This window comes from Schistocerca cancellata, chromosome 1 (genome assembly GCF_023864275.1).
Source record: "Schistocerca cancellata isolate TAMUIC-IGC-003103 chromosome 1, iqSchCanc2.1, whole genome shotgun sequence".
NCBI classification, from domain to species: Eukaryota; Metazoa; Arthropoda; class Insecta; order Orthoptera; family Acrididae; genus Schistocerca; species Schistocerca cancellata.
In genome coordinates, this window is record NC_064626.1 from 71,880,300 (window position 1) to 71,899,743 (window position 19,444).

The window sequence follows — 19,444 nt, forward strand, 5'->3', positions numbered from 1 at the left end:
TCACAATAGAAAATACAGCAACTTATAGAATCAACGCAGACTTTAAGGGGCTCCGGAAAGGCTCAAAATCATGAAAAGTTCAATTTTTACTTTTTTGCGTTTTCTGAATCTGCAGACTATTACCTTTTAATAGATATATAATTTATTCAATTCCGAAGACTACAACTATTTTTAAATTTTTTTTGAAATGTGTTCTACATGGGCGTGACCCACTGTGGCGCTGTTAAACTGCTGTCAAATGGTGTCATTATTAACGTCCGTGTTCATCACGTACATTTTAGTGATGTGAGATAAAGTATGTGTTGTGGCTTACCTATTTTCAGAGACTTAGCAGCACCTGAACTGTTGAAAAAGTGTATTCACGGAAAAACTCAAAACCCCAATGAAAGTGTAAATAGTGTTATATGGTCGAGAATCCCCAAGACTGTATTTGTTGGAATAGAAACACTTCAGTTTGGTGTGTATGATGCTGTTGCGACCTTCAATGATGGCAACATTGTAAGGTGCAAGGTATTTAGAAATATGGGAATGAAGATAGGTTCTAACATGGTACGAGCGATGCTTGCTTTAGACAAGGAACGCCTTCGGGCTGCAGACAGGGCTGTAAAGAGTCTAGAAATACAAGCAAGAGTACACAGGAGGAGGTTCAATGGTTCAAATGGCTCTGAGCACTATGGGACTCAACTGTTGAGGTCATTAGTCCCCTAGAACTTAGAACTAGTTAAACCGAACTAACCTAAGGACATCACAAACATCCATGCCCGAGGCAGGATTCGAACCTGCGACCGTAGCGGTCTTGCGGTTCCAGACTGCAGCGCCTTTAACCGCACGGCCACTTCGGCCGGCTACAGGAGGAGGAACAAGAGGAAGCTGGAGGAGGAGTTTGCAGAGGATGAAGATAATCCATCCTATGGACCTGGAATGCACTAAAAAGTTAATCCAATCTTTGTCGCTCGATTCCCAAAACTTTTATTTTCTCCTACTAATTACATGTTTTCTAAGGATCTTCCAAACATATTTGTTTCAAACTTTCAGTAAATCTTACACAGTACCTTCTGCAAAATTTAACACAGCCTTTTCCCAAAAAAACTGTATATTTTTGAATATATAAATAAAAAATTGCAAAAAAATGTTGTGAATTTTCATTACAATTGAAAAAAATCATCTTTAATAACTGAACTAAAATTTTGTAAAATCCCTGTGTTAAGTTGTAGCCCATATTCCAATAAATAATCTGTAAAAAGTTCAACTTCCTACCTCAAATACTTTGTGAGGAAAGATGTAATTTATAAGCGTTATTTAAACATTGCAAATATAGGGCGTTCCGGAGGCCCTTAAACAGATTGCCTTCCTAAGGGCAATGTCTATAACATTCTGTGAATCGTCTGACGATTATGCCGTACCACATCTAAGTACAGTCGAAACCGGTCACGACGACGTCCAAGGAAGCGACAGTTTACCGCCGTTATAGCCAATAGATGCACAAACCAGGTATTTTTTCTGTTTTTTGATAGAAATACCATATCTGCCATGCAGTTAAAACTTCGAAAAGTAGCAGATATGCAGTATACCTAAAGTGTTTACCTTACAGTATTTGTGGAGAGGCGAAGACAAGGAATTTTTCTTACGTTTATGCAGTACGTACAGCAATAACAAGCCAGCGCAAAGTAAAAACCTTTAATAAGTAAAGAAAGAAGTAGCAAAAATGTAAGTTGTTCAGTAATGTCGAATACAGTCTTCGAAAACGATTGAGATAAAATGTTGTAAAACAACCAAATTTCATCTGCATTACATATATCGTCTGGCTTGTAACCTACGCGCAAAACAGGCCATTTCTCAGACAGCGAGCCGTCTTTCACGGCATCAGGTACGCCGCCATCTTCGCTTCAAATTTTCCCAGCGATACTATCACGGCGAGCTCGGAAATGTTGTATCTAACACGAACGACAACTGGAATTCGAATTTCTCACAAGACGCGAAATTCATTGGCTTCGAGAACACGTCCGCTGATCGGCACGCTATTTGATATTTGTTGCTTAAACCATGCAGATAAAGCTTCTTCACAAGTCAAATATTTGACTTTTTTTATATATTAAAAGCAAGGTATAGAATAAAGTATTATTTCGAAATACCTTCAGAGCATACGCTGCGGGCAGCCGTTCTGCTGAGTCTTATCTTCGACGCATCGTAAGTGACATAAGGGGAATGTGGGACGATCTAGATCCACTACGCAACCTGCACGAACGCGTCATACAGGTCTTGAGTTGGTGAATCCCGTTTCTTAATATTACGAAGCGGACACACTAACTGCAGATAACTTTACATACTGAATGAAGCGATTAATGCAGAGCGGAAGTGTTCAGCTACTACTTTTTCTGCAAAAATATGATTAAGAACTACTCATGCTATATTGTCTATGTATCTTGTGGATGTTGATCACGTTGTTCTGAAACTGTTAAGAGAATTTACACTCTGACATTCAGTGAAAGACCTAACGTTCGCTCTGAAACGAGATATCGCAGAGAGCTCGTAAGGCACCACTTTCGTGATGCGCCTTGGAAACAATAGAGTCCATAAAAAACCCACTTATCGCTTTCTCCTACACTTTATACTTTATGACGGACGTACTGCGCTCCACTGTGCTCCGTTTTCCGATTTACGCTTTCTGTGCGAGCGAGCGCTGATAACACATACAATCCAATATCGACTCCTAGAGTCGACCAGTGATTTTCACAACACATTCCCATGAAACAAATACGATGTTTTGAAGCAAATGCGGAGCACAGATACTGTCAAATACTCATATCACCACGTAACTGCAAGTAATTTAAATTAATTCTGAACAATTCATAATATTTCCATACTTAATTTCTCTTCTCGGCTTTCACATGCAGCCTGCATTTGTTGCGCAAATTTTTTAATTTGTTTTCTAAACTATTCTGAAACCTGGACATTGCCTATAGCAGATCGTATGATCTCGCACTAAGTAATTTAGAAACGATTATTGATTAAAATTTAATTAAAAATTTTAATTACCTCTACGAAGCACGACAACCAATTATCGCTCAAAGCAGTCTGGCGCAGATATAATTAAAAGCTAGTGATGAAGACGTCGAAAGCGTGCCACGTAAAATACAGCGGCGTTATTGCAGAAATTTACCTGTCTACAAGCGAATTCATTTTACAGAAGTTGCGTTCTCCACAAAGCAAATGCTCGATGGTCGTTTCACGTCAGTTGCGGAGCCAGTAATCCCATAGCAGGGGAGAACCTGTCGTTGCGTGCGTGGCGCGTTACAGGCACACATTCACATGGTTCTATATAGCAGTGTCACCGGGCAGTTCGAGCGGAGCTGCAATTGTCGTTTGAATGTTTAAGTTTTTCCACGTCATTCATTCCCACACACTGTTGAAAAGTACACTCCTGGAAATGGAAAAAAGAACACATTGACACCGGTGTGTCAGACCCACCATACTTGCTCCGGACACTGCGAGAGGGCTGTACAAGCAATGATCACACGCACGGCACAGCGGACATACCAGGAACCGCGGTGTTGGCCGTCGAATGGCGCTAGCTGCGCAACATTTGTGCACCGCCGCCGTCAGTGTCAGCCAGTTTGCCGTGGCGTACGGAGCTCCATCGCAGTCTTTAACACTGGTAGCATGCCGCGACAGCGTGGACGTGAACCGTATGTGCAGTTGACGGACTTTGAGCGAGGGCGTATAGTGGGCATGCGGGAGGCCGGGTGAACGTACCGCCGAATTGCTCAACACGTGGGGCGTGAGGTCTCCACAGTACATCGATGTTGTCGCCAGTGGTCGGCGGAAGGTGCACGTGCCCGTCGACCTGGGACCGGACCGCAGCGACGCACGGATGCACGCCAAGACCGTAGGATCCTACGCAGTGCCGTAGGGGACCGCACCGCCACTTCCCAGCAAATTAGGGACACTGTTGCTCCTGGGGTATCGGCGAGGACCATTCGCAACCGTCTCCATGAAGCTGGGCTACGGTCCCGCACACCGTTAGGCCGTCTTCCGCTCACGCCCCAACATCGTGCAGCCCGCCTCCAGTGGTGTCGCGACAGGCGTGAATGGAGGGACGAATGGAGACGTGTCGTCTTCAGCGATGAGAGTCGCTTCTGCCTTGGTGCCAATGATGGTCGTATGCGTGTTTGGCGCCGTGCAGGTGAGCGCCACAATCAGGACTGCATACGACCGAGGCACACAGGGCCAACACCCGGCATCATGGTGTGGGGAGCGATCTCCTACACTGGCCGTACACCACTGGTGATCGTCGAGGGGACACTGAATAGTGCACGGTACATCCAAACCGTCATCGAACCCATCGTTCTACCATTCCTAGTCCGGCAAGGGAACTTGCCGTTCCAACAGGACAATGCACGTCCGCATGTATCCCGTGCCACCCAACGTGCTCTACAAGGTGTAAGTCAACTACCCTGGCCAGCAAGATCTCCTGATCTGTCCCCCATTGAGCATCTTTGGGACTGGATGAAGCGTCGTCTCACGCGGTCTGCACGTCCAGCACGAACGCTGGTCCAACTGAGGCGCCAGGTGGAAATGGCATGGCAAGCCGTTCCACAGGACTACATCCAGCATCTCTACTATCGTCTCCATGGGAGAATAGCAGCCTGCATTGCTGTGAAAGGTGGATATACACTGTACTAGTGCCGACATTGTGCATGCTCTGTTGCCTGTGTCTATGTGCCTGTGGTTCTGTCAGTGTGATCATGTGACGTATCTGACCCCAGGAATGTGTCAATAAAGTTTCCCCTTCCTGGGACAATGAATTCACGGTGTTCTTATTTCAATTTCCAGGAGTGTATATAGTAGTGTCACCGGGCAGTTTGAGCGGAGCTGCAATTGTCGTTTGAATGTTTAAGTTTTTCCACGTCATTCATTCCCACACACTGTTGAAAAGTAGTTTATGATTGACAAGTGCGAAGGCAGCCGTAGGGTGAGCGTCACGCTGAGGGAGCGGCATGTAATCAGTCAATCTCACAATATCTTGTTGCGTCCCAGATTAAAGTAAAATAGCGACAGTTAAAAACATTGTTTTTGAAGAATATTAAATATCCATTAGTCAATATCAGGTAGATCAATTCCAAGTGCAGTTAATGGTGTTAGGTTTACTGTAAGTTGTAAATAATTGACGAGTGTACGTTGCTCGCACGCTTAAGATTCTAACAATGCAGTCTGCGAGTGAGTAAACGGCCACGTTTACCACTTTGTTCTCGCAGATGCGTAAGGCGGTACTCCACTATTTCATGAAATACACTTTAACAGAATGATCTGGTTAAGCAAAGAAATACGTTTACTATACGTTGTAAATGAGTAACTCCCAAGTTGCACTTTACCTCCTCTTTTGATAAAATTTTGAATTCAACACTGTAAACAATCAATGTTTTACATAGGCTTCGTTATGCCACTCGAGCATATCCGCTTTAGCCATATACATTATACGAGGGTCATTCGGATAGTAAAGAACGTTTTGTTTTGGCACTTGACAGCCCCATCCCCACCACCACCTCCGACCTTGGTACTCATCCTTTCAGTTTGGCGGCAGCTAGGATCCAATACGGTTGCTTACGGCATAGCTGTACTACTTCAAAACTGACGATCCCGTCAAGTGTCAGATGCGCAGTGTGATCCGCTTTTTAAACGAGCAAAAAGTTCAACCTGTCAAAACTTATAGACGATAACTGACGTTTACGGTAATGTGATGAACGAAGCGTCAGTTCGGAAGCGGTATATCATGTTTAACGGTGGACGTAAGAGTGTTCACGACAAAGAGCGCCAGAACCTGCCTTCAGTGGTAACTGACGGACTCAAAGTAAGGACTGAAACAAAAATACAAGGAGACAGGCGTTTCACAATTAGTGGACTGCACTCCTTCTTTCCACACGAGATTGTTAGTGCAGATCTGGACTATAAAAATGTGTGTGCCTGGTGGGTTTTTCGAATTTTCTCGGACAAACACAATACTAATCGCTACGAGAAACTTTGGTAGCATATTTCACTCCAGAAACAAAGTGTCAATCAATGGAATGGTATCATTCGGAATCTCCAACAAAACCGAAAACAACAAAGACAAACAAATTTTGAGAACTAGAAAGATTATGGATTCGATGTTTTGCGATCGTAAGGGTATCCTGCTTATCGGCAGCATGCCTAGAGGTGAGCCTATAAATGCAGCGGCATACTGTCAGACACTTCAACGATTCACCGCGCTATTAAAAACAAGAGGCGCGGAATCCTAACCAGTAGAGTCATTCCGCGTTCGAGAAAATGCACGTTTGCATGCGGCGGAACTGACACAGGACTTTCTTCAGGGGTTTCAGTAGGAAATGTTTAAACATCCTCCATACACTCCGGACTTAGTTCCAAGTGATTATCACTTATTACTTAAATTGAAAGATTTTTTTATTGGAGAACGCCAAGGAAGATATGATGAATTTAAAGAAGCCCTTAATCCGTGGTTCAACAAGTTGGCGGGAACTATGCGTGCAGAGTGCATAAAAAACCTGGTAAGACAAAAAATACCTGATAAGACAAATGCCAAAATTTGAACAGTGACTACGTAGAAAGGTAGCTTGGGTATAAAATTGTATGTAAAATACAGTTTCGTTTAATTATACCAAAAAAAAATTTCTGCACCAAAAAAACGTTTACTCTCCGAATGACCCTCGCATGAGTTACTGTCAGAAACAAATCAGAGCTGCGTGATACACTTCTAATTCTAAAGACAGGCGCCAGAAAGAGGAGGAATAATCCACAAGGGTTCTAATGCTCTCCGCTAGAAGAAAAACGCAAGAAATCGTTTCAGCGAGTCGAGCTCGCTAATTACGAGTACATCTCAGAACATTACATCTAAATCTCGAAAAACTAATAGTAAGTTTCATGAACTATTATTTGAGTTTTGACATTACAACCTGTAGCCGAAGCAACCACACGTGGCTACCAGACCTTCAATCCTCGCACTTCAACACTTACTGCTTGCACTAGGCTTCAGACGGCCTGCTGTACTGTGGGATGGTTCGTTGCACGGTGATATTTAGTTAATTTTCACCTCTTACAGTAATGAGGTTAGTATTTTATCCGTTAGTACTCATGTTTGTTTTGTATTGCGTCATACGGGACAATGTAGAAATCAAGTTCACCAAATATTCTGGGTAGAAGTTCGACGTCGCTCTGTTGACCAGGCGATTGCCGTACATGGTCAGTCGAGAAATGGTATTTTTTAAAAATCTTTGTTTGAAAAAAGTAATTTAATACATAACAACCCACTACCTCACTCACTAGTGAGTCGCCCGCATCCCGTGGTCGTGCGGTAGCGTTCTCGCTTCCCACGCCCGGGTTCCCGGGTTCGATTCCCGGCGGGGCCAGGAATTTTCTCTGCCTCGTGATGGCTGGGTGTTGTGTGCTGTCCTTAGGTTAGTTAGGTTTAAGTTGTTCTAAGTTCTAGGTGACTTATGACCACGGCAGTTGAGTCCCATAGTGCTCAGAGCCTTTTGAACCTTTTTTTTTTTCACTAGTGAGTCCTAATTCTACATCTACATTTAGAATTGCTGCAACTACATTGTTTACTACAGGATGTGTATTCTGTTATATTCTTACTCTACTATGTGCATCTCTTACTTAGGCTGTCATTATTCGTTCTACATGTGACATTTACTACTAAGTTTACTACTTGGTACGCTAGTGTCTATTACCTACTTTTATACTACGTTGTACGGGCCGGCCCAAGATCTTGAAATTCGCTGCGATTACCCACTAATAGTGTATCCAATCTTAACCTACGAGTACATATTCTTATTACCACTGTCGTAATCAGTGCGTAGTCGTGGTCGGTAATTTATGAGTCCGAGACGTGGTGAATCCCTGCCGTGAGCCGGCAAGCCAAGTCCACGCCCCTGCGGTACAGGACAGGTGAATGGTGTCTTGATCGGTGTGTTATTCTAATTATTGTTGTTCCTTAGAAACTCCCTTAAGACTTTGTTTGATGTGTCTGCGCATTGCTCACTCCCAACTAGGCGTTTTCGTGAACTTCGCTGTCTATCTGTGTTTGGTTTCCCGCCCTTGTCGCGGTTACGTTGTGGTTCTTCTTCTTTCTACGTGTGGCAGCAGCGATGTGTATCGATATTTGCACCGTGTACCATCTTTGGTTTTGTGTATATAGTTTCCGGCTTGGGGGTCTGCAGTGAGTCGGTCGGTTGCTGCGGACCAGGGAAGTTATCTCTACGCGGTGCAGTCGGCTGGGTCCGCTGGCGGTCCCTGCGCAGTGTCGGAGCGTGTGTGGAGCTGTCCGATCGCTACGAGCTTCGTGGTTCACCGACCCAGGACGTCAAAGTTGAGTGGTGTCTTATGTACCCAAGCCACACCCATTCATGTTGTGTGGTTCGTTTCGGTGGTGCGCTGTTGGGGAAGTTTTCCTGTGAGCAACACCGAGTGTTTCTATTGCTGAAATTCACCCGCCATGCTGTGCAATTAACTACAGGGCTATTACAAATGATTGAAGCGATTTCATAAATTCACTGTAGCTCCATTCATTGACATATGGTCACGACACACTACAGATACGTAGAAAAACTCGAAGTTTTGTTCGGCTGAAGCCGCACTTCAGGTTTCTGCCGCCAGAGCGCTCGAGAGCGCAGTGAGACAAAATGGCGACAGGAGCCGAGAAAGCGTATGTCGTGCTTGAAATGCACTCACATCAGTCAGTCATAACAGTGCAACGACACTTCGGGACGAAGTTCAACAAAGATCCACCAACTGCTAACTCCATTCGGCGATGGTATGCGCAGTTTAAAGCTTCTGGATGCCTCTTTAAGGGGAAATCAACGGGTCGGCGTGCAGTGAGCGAAGAAACGGTTGAACGCGTGCGGGCAAGTTTCACGCGTAGCCCGCGGAAGTCGACGAATAAAGCAAGCAGGGAGCTAAACGTACGACAGCCGACGTTTTGGAAAATCTTACGGAAAAGGCTAAAGCAGAAGCCTTACCGTTTACAGTTGTTACAAGCCCTGACACCCGATGACAAAGTCAAACGCTTTGAATTTTCGGCGCGGTTGCAACAGCTCATGGAAGAGGATGCAGTGCGAAACTTGTTTTCAGTGATAAAGCAACATTTTTTCTTAATGGTGAAGTGAACAGACACAATGTGCGAATCTGGGCGGTAGAGAATCCTCACGCATTCGTGCAGCAAATTCGCAATTCACCAAAAGTTAACGTTTTTTGTGGAATCTCACGGTTTAAAGTTTATGGCCCCTTTTTCTTCTGCGAAAAAAACGTTACAGGACACGTGTATCTCGACATGCTGGAAAATTGGCTCATGCCACAACTGGAGACCGACAGCGCCGACTTCATCTTTCAACAGGATGGTGCTCCACCGCACTTCCATCATGATGTTCGGCATTTCTTAAACAGGACATTGGAAAACCGATGGATCGGTCGTGGTGGAGATCATGATCAGCAATTCATGTCATGGCCTCCACGCTCTCCCGACTTAACCCCATGAGATTTCTTTCTGTGGGGTTATGTGAAAGATTCAGTGTTTAAACCTCCTCTACCAAGAAACGTGCCACAACTGCGAGCTCGCATCAACGATGCTTTCGAACTCATTGATGGGGAAATGCTGCGCCGAGTGTGGGAGGAACTTGATTATCCGCTTGATGTCTGCCGAATCACTAAAGGGGCACATATCGAACATTTGTGAATGCCTAAAAAACTTTTTGAGTTTTTGTATGTGTGTGCAAAGCATTGTAAAAATATCTCAAATAATAAAGTTATTGTAGAGCTGTGAAATCGCTTCAATCATTTGTAATAACCCTGTATATTTGTTGACTATACTTCAAGTGCACCAGTGGAATTTTCTGCCTTGTGGCCGTTAGTGTTTTGGTTACCTGCAATGGCCACTGACGTAAATTCAGGCAGTGTTCCTTTTGGATTAAGTTAACTATATTACCGTATTTCAAATTCAAGTGTTACCAGCGGAATTTTCTTCCTTGTGGCCGTTAGTGTTCAGGTTACCTGCCCTGGTCACAAACTTAATTTGGGCAGCGTCCTTTCCTTACCTGTTGTCACTGTCCACCAGGGTGTGTAGTTTTGACAGCTAATACATATTTGATTGAGGATAATCACGTTCGTAACTTTTTGTGGTTAAGTTCTCATGTACCGATTGGTGGCAAGCAAGTCGTTTTGTCGGTCAGTCCGTGGCTATCCCCTGGTTGAGTTACGACAAATCGAGTGTAGTTGGGCTCACCACCTGTTTCACCTAAGTGAACGAGGCAGACCGACCTCCCTGGAGCTTCTGAGTGCCTTTTCCTTTATTGTCCTTCTCACCGGTGTTTAATTGTCTGTTTATAATGCATCATAGCCAATGATTTAAAAAATCCATGCTTTTACTGGATTTTAGGTATTTTTGAATTTTGGAAAATCAATTGTAGGCCTTCAGCCACTTGAAACCTTGTTCTTAAAAAAAAAAAAAGAAAAAAAAAGAAAAAAAAAGAAAAAAAAAAAGAAAACGAGGGGAGCAGAACCACTGCGGCCTTTTGCCTTTCAAAGGTTATGGTAATTTATTTTAAAATCTTGAAAATTTTATTGTGGGCCTTCAGCCATTTGTGTTGCATCTTGTCGATGTTTGTCTATTCACCCTTACCTTGAGGCTCTCAGCCTCGCTGTGTATATATGTTGATTATTTTATTTGCAATTTTAACTGCATGTTTTTACCACTTGAGCTTTATCTTGTTCCTTTAAGATTTCTTGTTTGGAGACCTTCACCCGTGAGATAATTGCCTTTTTGAAACACGTAGTTTTAAAGGTTCGGCAATGTGCTGTTTTGGCTTGGAGGTGTTATTAAATTACAATAAATTACAATTTTGAGTGAACCTGACCGCCACCTTATTTGGCCCCTTCCACAATCCTAATCACCTGTTATGCGCAGCGGGTTTAGCGGGCGTTTCAATTTGATTTGTGAGTTCATTGAGAGTTTCGGATGTATGTTGTGTAAGTAGGCTGTTTATGTTTTCTTATTGGTAACGCCACGTAGCGCTCTGTATGAAAATCACTGGCTGTGCTGTGTGCAGTCTGTGGTTAGTTTGCATTGTTGTCTGCCATTGTAGTGTTGGGCAGCGGCAGCTGGATGTGAACAGCACGTAGCGTTGTGCAGTTGGAGGTGAGCCGCCAGCAGTGGTGGATGTGGGAGAGAGATGGCGGAGTTTTGAAATTTGTAACACTGGATGTCATGAACTACTATATATATTATGACTGTTAAGGTAAATACATTGTTTGTTCTCTATTAACATCTTTCAATTGCTAACTATGCCTATCAGTAGTTAATGCCTTCCGTAGTTTGAATCTTTTATTTAGCTGGCAGTAGTGGCGCCCACTGTATTGCAGTAGTTCGAGTAACGAAGATTTTTGTGAGGTAAGTGATTTGTGAAATGTACATGTTAATGTTAGTCAGAGCCATTCCTTTGTAGGGATTTCTGAAAGTCAGATTGCATTGCGCTAAAAATATTGTGTGTCACTTTAGTGAATGTTTGAGTACGTTCAGTTTTGCTCAGCTGTTTGAAAAGCAAATAATGTAAGAGGTTTATCAGCACAGTAATTCTAAAATTGTTGTAAGGGGACGTTTCACTTGTTGCCTGAGCAGGTGGTGCGTGTCGCGATTTGGTAACTGTTGCCGAAGTTGTGATGCTACGTCATCACAAAGGTGGCACTCTTACACCGCGTGGTCCGGAGTGCCCTGTATGGCGCCAAAGTCACACGATGGTGCAGCCCACTTCCCGAACTGGCATAGACTATTTCTTCATCTGCCACTTCAAATTCTTCATCTTGGACAATCCATTCATTTATGTCATCTTCAGTGGCGTCAGCACATCCCGGAACTTTTCGTAACAATGAAAGCAGGGTAGTATTTTCTGGATCGGTCTGCTGCTGTATATTTTCATCATCTGGAGAATTTTTGTGATTTTCCTGTAGCAAAGTTTTCCCCGATTTTGCAGTTGCATTTGCTCCAACACTCTCCCAAGACTGGGCCACGTCCTAAGCTACATCTTTCAAATTAATACGGCGCAACTGCTCTAGCATGTCTTCTCCCTTGTCCACAGCATTAATTAAAGAGGAAAGCAAGTTTCTGCGGTAGTTTCTCTTCAGTATATAAGGTGTCTTGGTCCATACGTTGACATAAGGACGTGACATTTGGAGGCAAAAACATGGCCTTTATATCTTGATCTTGAAGTTCATCTTCCTTCGGATGACAAGTGGCATTGTCTAGCAGCAACAGTGCTTTACGGGGCAAGTTATTGGCTTTGAAAAACTTTTTCAGTTTGTGGCACGAAATCGTTAAAAAACCGTTCTTTAAAAATGTCTGAGCTCATCCAAGCATTTTTTGGCTGTAATATTTTACCGGTAAAGCATTTTAGATACATTTTTAAATGCTCTCGGTTTTTTTGGATTACCTATCATAGACAGTTTCATTTTCAAATTTGCTGTGGCGTTACTGCATGCAAGAATTGTCACTCTTTCTTTGCTACGTTTGTAGCCTGGCGTTGCCTTTTCGGCCTTTGATGCTAAAGTTTTTTTCCGGTAACATTTTGTAACTGAGACCAGTCTCGTCGCAGTCAAAAATTTGATCGCCTGTTATGTTTTCCTTGTCCAATACCTTGTGAAGTTTATTCCTAAACAATTGGACAGCTTCAAAATTTGCTGAAAGCTTTTCACCACAGACATTAAGTTGCCGAATTCCGTACCTTTTCTTCCAACAATCGAGCCAGCCTACACTAGCTGTGAAATCAGGTTCACCTTCGTTTAGTTCGTTACGAAACTTCAAGGCTCTGTTCTGCAAAATAGGTCCCGACATGTGTACACCTTTATCTCTATGTTGAGTAAACGATAGAAACAAAGCTTCACTTACTTTTTCATACTCACATTTTTTCATGGTTTTCCGATCTTCCAAAACAGCCGAGGTTGCTCGCTGAGAACACCACATCTCAATTTCATTGCGGTTCCTTTTCCAGTCTCCAACTGTTGTTTTCCCGACGTTATAATCTTGCGCCACTTTTAATAAAGTTTCACCATTGTCTAATCTTTTTAAAGCTGTAGCTTTTTCTTCCATTGAAACGACCACCTTTTTCCGTTTTGAAGCCACTGCAAGTAAGCTGTTTAGGTTTTTTTTATTGGTAACGCCACGTAGCGCTCTATATGTACATCACTGGCTGTGCTGTGTGCAGTCTGCGGCTGGTTTGCATTGTTCTTTGCTATTGTAGTGTTGGGCAGTTGGATGTGAACAGCGCATAGCGTTGCGCAGTTGGAGGTAAGCCGCCAGCAGTGGTGGATGTGGGGAGAGAGATGGCGGAGTTTTGAGAGCGGATGATCTGGACGTGTGTCCGTCATAGACGGTAAATTTGTAAGACTGGATGTCATGAACTGCTATATATATTATGACTTTTGAACACTATTAAGGTAAATACATTGTTTGTTCTCTATCAAAATCTTTCATTTGCTAACAATGTCTATCGGTAGTTAGCGCCTTCAGTAGTTTGAATCTTTTATTTAGCTGGCAGTATTGGCGCTCGCTGTATTGCAGTAGTTTGAGTAACGAAGATGTTTTGTTGAGGTAAGTCATTCATGAAAGGTATAGGTTATTGTTAGTCAGGGCCATTATTTTTAGGGATTTATGAAAGTCATATTGCGTTGCGCTATAAATATTGTGTGTGAGATTAGTGTTGATCAGAATAAGTAAAGAGAGTAATGTCTGAGTACGTTCAGTTCTGCTCAGCTGTTTGAAAAGCAAATAATGTAAGAAGTTCATCAGCACAGTAATTCATTAATTTTTCTAAGGGGAAGTTTCACCATCACCACAAATTTTTACAATAAGCAAAGTGCAACACGTCCACTCCACTACAGATCTAAGTTAGCACTGAGGAGTGAGGAGTAGCAGACGGCGACAACAAACTGAGTATCAACAAACAACACGTTAGTCACTGACCTGTCGTCGGCTGGCGCGGTGAAAGGGTCGGATAACACGGAAGGTCGGATAACCGAAGATCGGATAATCGAGACTCTACGGTATTTGGTTACGGCACCGCAACGTGGTAGTACGGGACAGTGTGAAAACGGTGGAGGGAGGTTATTGAACCAATGTCTCTCCATGAACCGCGGTTTATGCCATTATCATGTCATTAAGTAACAACACTGATAGTATCACTTCCGTTGCATACGACTTCGTACACAATGGTGAGGAGAGGTGGGCTACTGAATGGTGTGGCAGTTGTCGTCGAAGGAAAGCTACAGAGGAGCAGAAGAGATCAGAGAACAAGTTAACACAGGAAACAAGAGGATTTACTTTACTCTAAGCGAATGAAGACTCAAAACAAATAACGCAGCAAGAAACAACAGTCCAGTTCATCAATGTCAACAAGGAATACTCTCGCTCCACTAAGCATGAACTATAGTGTTGGAGCTGCAACTAAACGGCGTCTGTGTACCGTCATGTGGCGAAATGGCTGCGAGCACAAGTGGTGTGCGACTCGGCCGCTGGCTGCCAGTAGCCGCCCTATATACCAGCGGCACAGGGGACTCGGTCCAGAGCCACTGGAGGGTGGCTCAGCTGGCATGCTCTATTGGGTCCGCCGGATCCCGCGCGGCCGCTATCGGCGTCAGACGCAAACTTGCAATTCCGTTGCCAACTGTGAGACGCCAGTAGGTTCGTATCAGTACGGGATACCACAACTTAAAAAAAAACTGTACTAGTAACGAGTGTAATGTCGCCAGAGAAAGATGCACAGGTGGACTCATCTGAATGGAATGTGCACGCATACGAAACTTATATTTTCGATGATTTTCGACTTATTAGTAACAAAGCTATTATCACCAATTGAAAGTAATGAACTTCAAGTCAGGAACCCAAATCTTTTTCATACCGCATAAATCCCTCTCATTCTTTGCAATATTGGGGTTCTGTACTTCGTATCGCTGATACCGGCCAGGGTAGCCGAGAGCGCTAACGCGCTGCTTCCTGGATTCGGGTAGGTGCGCCGGCCCCGGATCGAATCCGCCCGGCAGATTAAGGACGACGGCCAGTGTGCCGGCCAGCCTGGATGTGGTTTTTAGGCGGTTTTCCACATCGTCCTAGGTGAATACCGGGCTGGTCCCCAAGTCCCGCCTCAGTTACACCACTCGCAGACCTATTCAACACATTCACACTATTTCACGATTTACACTAGACGCAGACAGCTAGGGTACTCTGATTCCGTCCGGGGGGTACGGGGTGGCGGCAGGAAGGGCATCTGGCCACCCCTTAAAATTAACGATGCCGAATACGTACTTAATCCTGCCAACCCTGTGCACAATGCGGGATAAAGGCAGTAGCAAAAGAAAGAAAGACTTTGTATCGCTGATCTCCTTTCTTCCAAACTGATAAAAGTTTCCTCACCTCGATTAAGGGGCTCCGGAACGCCCTATATTTGCAATGTTAAAATAACGCTTATAAATTACATCTTTCCTCACAAAGTATTTGAGGTAGGAAGTTGAACTTTTTACAGATTATTTATTGAAATATGGGCTACAACTTAACACAGGGATTTTACAAAATTTTAGTTCCGTTATTAAAGATGATTTTTTTTAATTGTAATGAAAATTCACAACATTTTTTTGCAATTTTTTATTTATATATTCAAAAATATACAGTTTTTTGGAAAAAGGCTGTGTTAAATTATGCAGAAGGTACTGTGTAACATTTACTGAAAGTTTGAAACAAATATGTTTGGAAGATCCTTAGAAAACATGTAATTAGTATGAGAAAATAAAAGTTTTGGGAATCGAGCGACAAAGATTGGATTAACTTTTTAGTGCATTCCAGGTCCATAGGATGGATTATCTTCATCCTCTACAAACTCCTCCTCCAGCTTCCTCTTGTTCCTCCTCCTGTTTACTCTTGCTTGTATTTCTAGACTCTTTACAGCCCTGTCTGCAGCCCGAAGGCGTTCCTTGTCTAAAGCAAGCATCGCTCGTACCATGTTAGAACCTATCTTCATTCCCATATTTCTAAATAACTTTGGCTTTCCAACATTTCTCCTTTTCTTAAAAGCCTTCAGAGTATTTCTAATAACTTTACTTTTACTCACGAGATAACAACAGAGTAAATAAACATGAAACAATCGACAATCACACCAGCGATATATATTGAAGCATCACAGGTTAGCCACAACACATACTGTATCTCACATTACTAAAATGTACCTGATGAACACGGACGTTAATAATAACACCATTTGACAGCAGTTTAACAGCGCCACAGTGGGTCACGCCCATGTAGAACACATTTCAAAAAAAATTTAAAAATAGTTGTAGTCTTCGGAATTGAATAATTATATATCTATTAAAAGGTAATCGTCTGCAGATTCAGAAAACGCAAAAAAGTAAAAATTGAACTTTTCATGATTTTGAGCCTTTCCGGAGCCCCTTAACAGGATTCTTTTTTATATAAGCAGAAATTGTGATCCTTCCAATAACTTCGACTGATAATGTTTTTGTATAGGATTTTCAAAGTTTACCCCGATTTCACAAAACTACCCCTTCTACACGCACGAAGACGGACACTTGCTGCTGAGACGGCGGGCACTGACGCAACGGCACGCTCGGTTTGCGGCTGCCTTGGCCAACGAAGCGTTCGCCGCGCTCCGTTGCGCCGTGACCCGCTCATTTCGCACGCCACTTGCCGCGGTAAGCAAATTAACTAACTCTCCCAAGTGCCCCCAAGACGCCGCGAGCAGCGCGATGCAAATACGCCGCAATGAAAACTGGAATAATCCAATTACAAATCGCCAGCTTCAATATACACTTCTGCACCGCCTCCTCTTAGAACGTGCTAACGGTAATTACATCTTCCTTGCGTCATTCACTGACTCTACACAGCAGTCTCTTCACCCGTGTACTTTGTGTGGGATTCAAGAGAAAGCGGTGGACCATTACAATCAGTTCTGCACAATTCATGCTTTCCCTACAACCTCCTGAGAAAAGGTAAGTACGTAACTGGTGAAATGTCATCATGAATTAAAAATTAAATACTCTAGAAATACAGACTTTCACCCAAGATGCGACTGGAGACCATGTCGAAGAGCCAACCATAGAAGGAAGTACATAATAAGTACTGTATCTCAAACTTTTTATAGTTATCTTCAATATTGTTTTGCTGAAGCTACTACGTGGTTATAATTAAAGTGTATCTACTCACAAAGGTAGAGTGTAGGCTGTAATTATCGTATGGCAGCGGAAGTTGGTAGATATCGTAATGCGTTAATGCTGGGAAAAAAATTAGTTCCAATTTTGGCCACCAGGTGCAAATTTGGCGCTGTGAATGCAAGAAATACGTGTGAAATTTTGCCCTATGTAATGGATTAAGAACGAGACGTGGGCAGAAAACGTCAAACAAGTGAGAAAGCCATAACTTAGATCACATTATTAACTGCTTACACAATTTGTTCGATGTGAGCACCAGAGACGGCGACGAGATGCTGTAGAGCGGCAGATTTGCACCTGGTGCCAAAAGTGTAACTAATTTTTTTCGGCGTAAATCGGTTTCGCATTAACGCATTTGCATATCTACCAAGTTTCACTGCCATACGATAATTACAGCCCACACAGGTTATGATTGTACAAAAATGTTCGTGACTCCGTAGTTCTACATGTTATTGTGCAGCCTTGCCAACTAGTCTGCAGAATTCGTGATTTATTGGCTACATTTCATGTCGTATCGCACCACATACAGTTGAAATTTCCCATTTCGGCCAGCACTTGAAGTACTAACGTTCGTTTAGGTGAGACAGGCAGTCGGCTCAACCATCCACAATCCGACAGCAACCTAACCGACAAACCGTCAACAGACCTATTGCCCCAGGTGAGTTCCGCTCCGCACTTGCACCAAAATTTCACCGATGTTGACAGCAGAGACTGAACCAAACCGTAACGGATCCCAGACAACCCATAAGGGGCGGACGACCCGAAAAGCCACGTCGTTTAATCAAACTACCGATTAACTCAGAGGCAATACGCCGACAACACTCAAATAAACTTGTCAGCGAAAGTTCCTGGCAGATTAAAACTGTGTGCCCGACCGGGTCTCGAACTCGGGACCTTTGCCTATCGCGGGCAAGTGCTCTACCAACTGAGCTACCGAAGCACGACTCACGCCCGGTACTCACAGCTTTACTTCTGCCAGTACCTCGTCTCCTACCTTCCAAACTTTACAGAAGCTCTCCTGCGAAGCTTGCAGAACTAGCACTCCTGAAAGAAAGGATATTGCGGAGACATGGCTTAGCCACAGCCTGGGGGATGTTTCCAGAATGAGATTTTCACTCTGCAGCGGAGTGTGCGCTGATATGAAACTTCCTGGCAGATTAAAACTGTGTGCCCGACCGAGACTCGAACTGGGGACCTTTGCCTTTCGGGGGCAAGTGCTCTACCAACTGAGCTACCGAAGCACGACTCACGCCCGGTACTCACAGCTTTACTTCTGCCAGTACCTCGTCTCCTACCTTCCAAACTTTACAGAAGCTCTCCTGCGAAGCTTGCAGAACTAGCACTCCTGAAAGAAAGGATATTGCGGAGACATGGCTTAGCCACAGCCTGGGGGATGTTTCCAGAATGAGATTTTCACTCTGCAGCGGAGTGTGCGCTGATATGAAACTTCCTGGCAGATTAAAGCTGTGTGCCCGACCGAGACTCGAACTCGGGACCTTTGCCTTTCGCGGGCAAGTGGTCTGCCCACTGAAATACCGAAGCACGACTCACGCCCGGTACTCACAGCTTTACTTCTGCCAGTACCTCGTCTCCTACCTTCCAAACTTTACAGAAGCTCTCCTGCGAAGCTTGCAGATATCCTTTCTTTCAGGAGTGCTAGTTCTGCAAGCTTCGCAGGAGAGCTTCTGTAAAGTTTGGAAGGTAGGAGACGAGGTACTGGCAGAAGTAAAGCTGTGAGTACGGGGCGTGAGTCGTGCTTCGGTAGCTCAGTTGGTAGAGCACTTGCCCGCGAAAGGCAAAAGTCCCGAGTTCGAGTCTCGGTCGGGCACACAGTTTTAATCTGCCAGGAAGTTTCATATCAGCGCGCACTCCGCTGCAGAGTGAAAATCTCATTTTGTCAGCGAAAATCACCAAACTACACACAGCCCCACGAACATCTGCACGAGGACTAGACGACGCTCACGGCAGTGACTGTGCAATAACGAGGACGAACCACGAGTGGGCGGACACAGCCAACCCATAAGCAATCGCCGGCCAAATACACGTCGTCTAACAAGACGGACGACCGACCGACGGTCCACCAAAGTCATCCCCACTCAAAACATGTGTGTCGGCAATCGTCTGGCAAGTGATGGCTGTCCGCACCTTCCTGACGTTGCATGCCCCACTGGTGCTACGTCACGACTGCGCC

The 19,444-nt window shown here is 44.0% G+C and overlaps 1 protein-coding gene across 2 annotated transcripts in view; it reads right to left on the reverse strand.

Moving 5' to 3' along the window:
- The window catches only part of LOC126165243 (protein-tyrosine sulfotransferase-like), a 1,037,382-nt gene that overhangs the window by 182,619 nt on the left and 835,319 nt on the right, over positions 1-19,444 (reverse strand). The window lies entirely within an intron of this gene.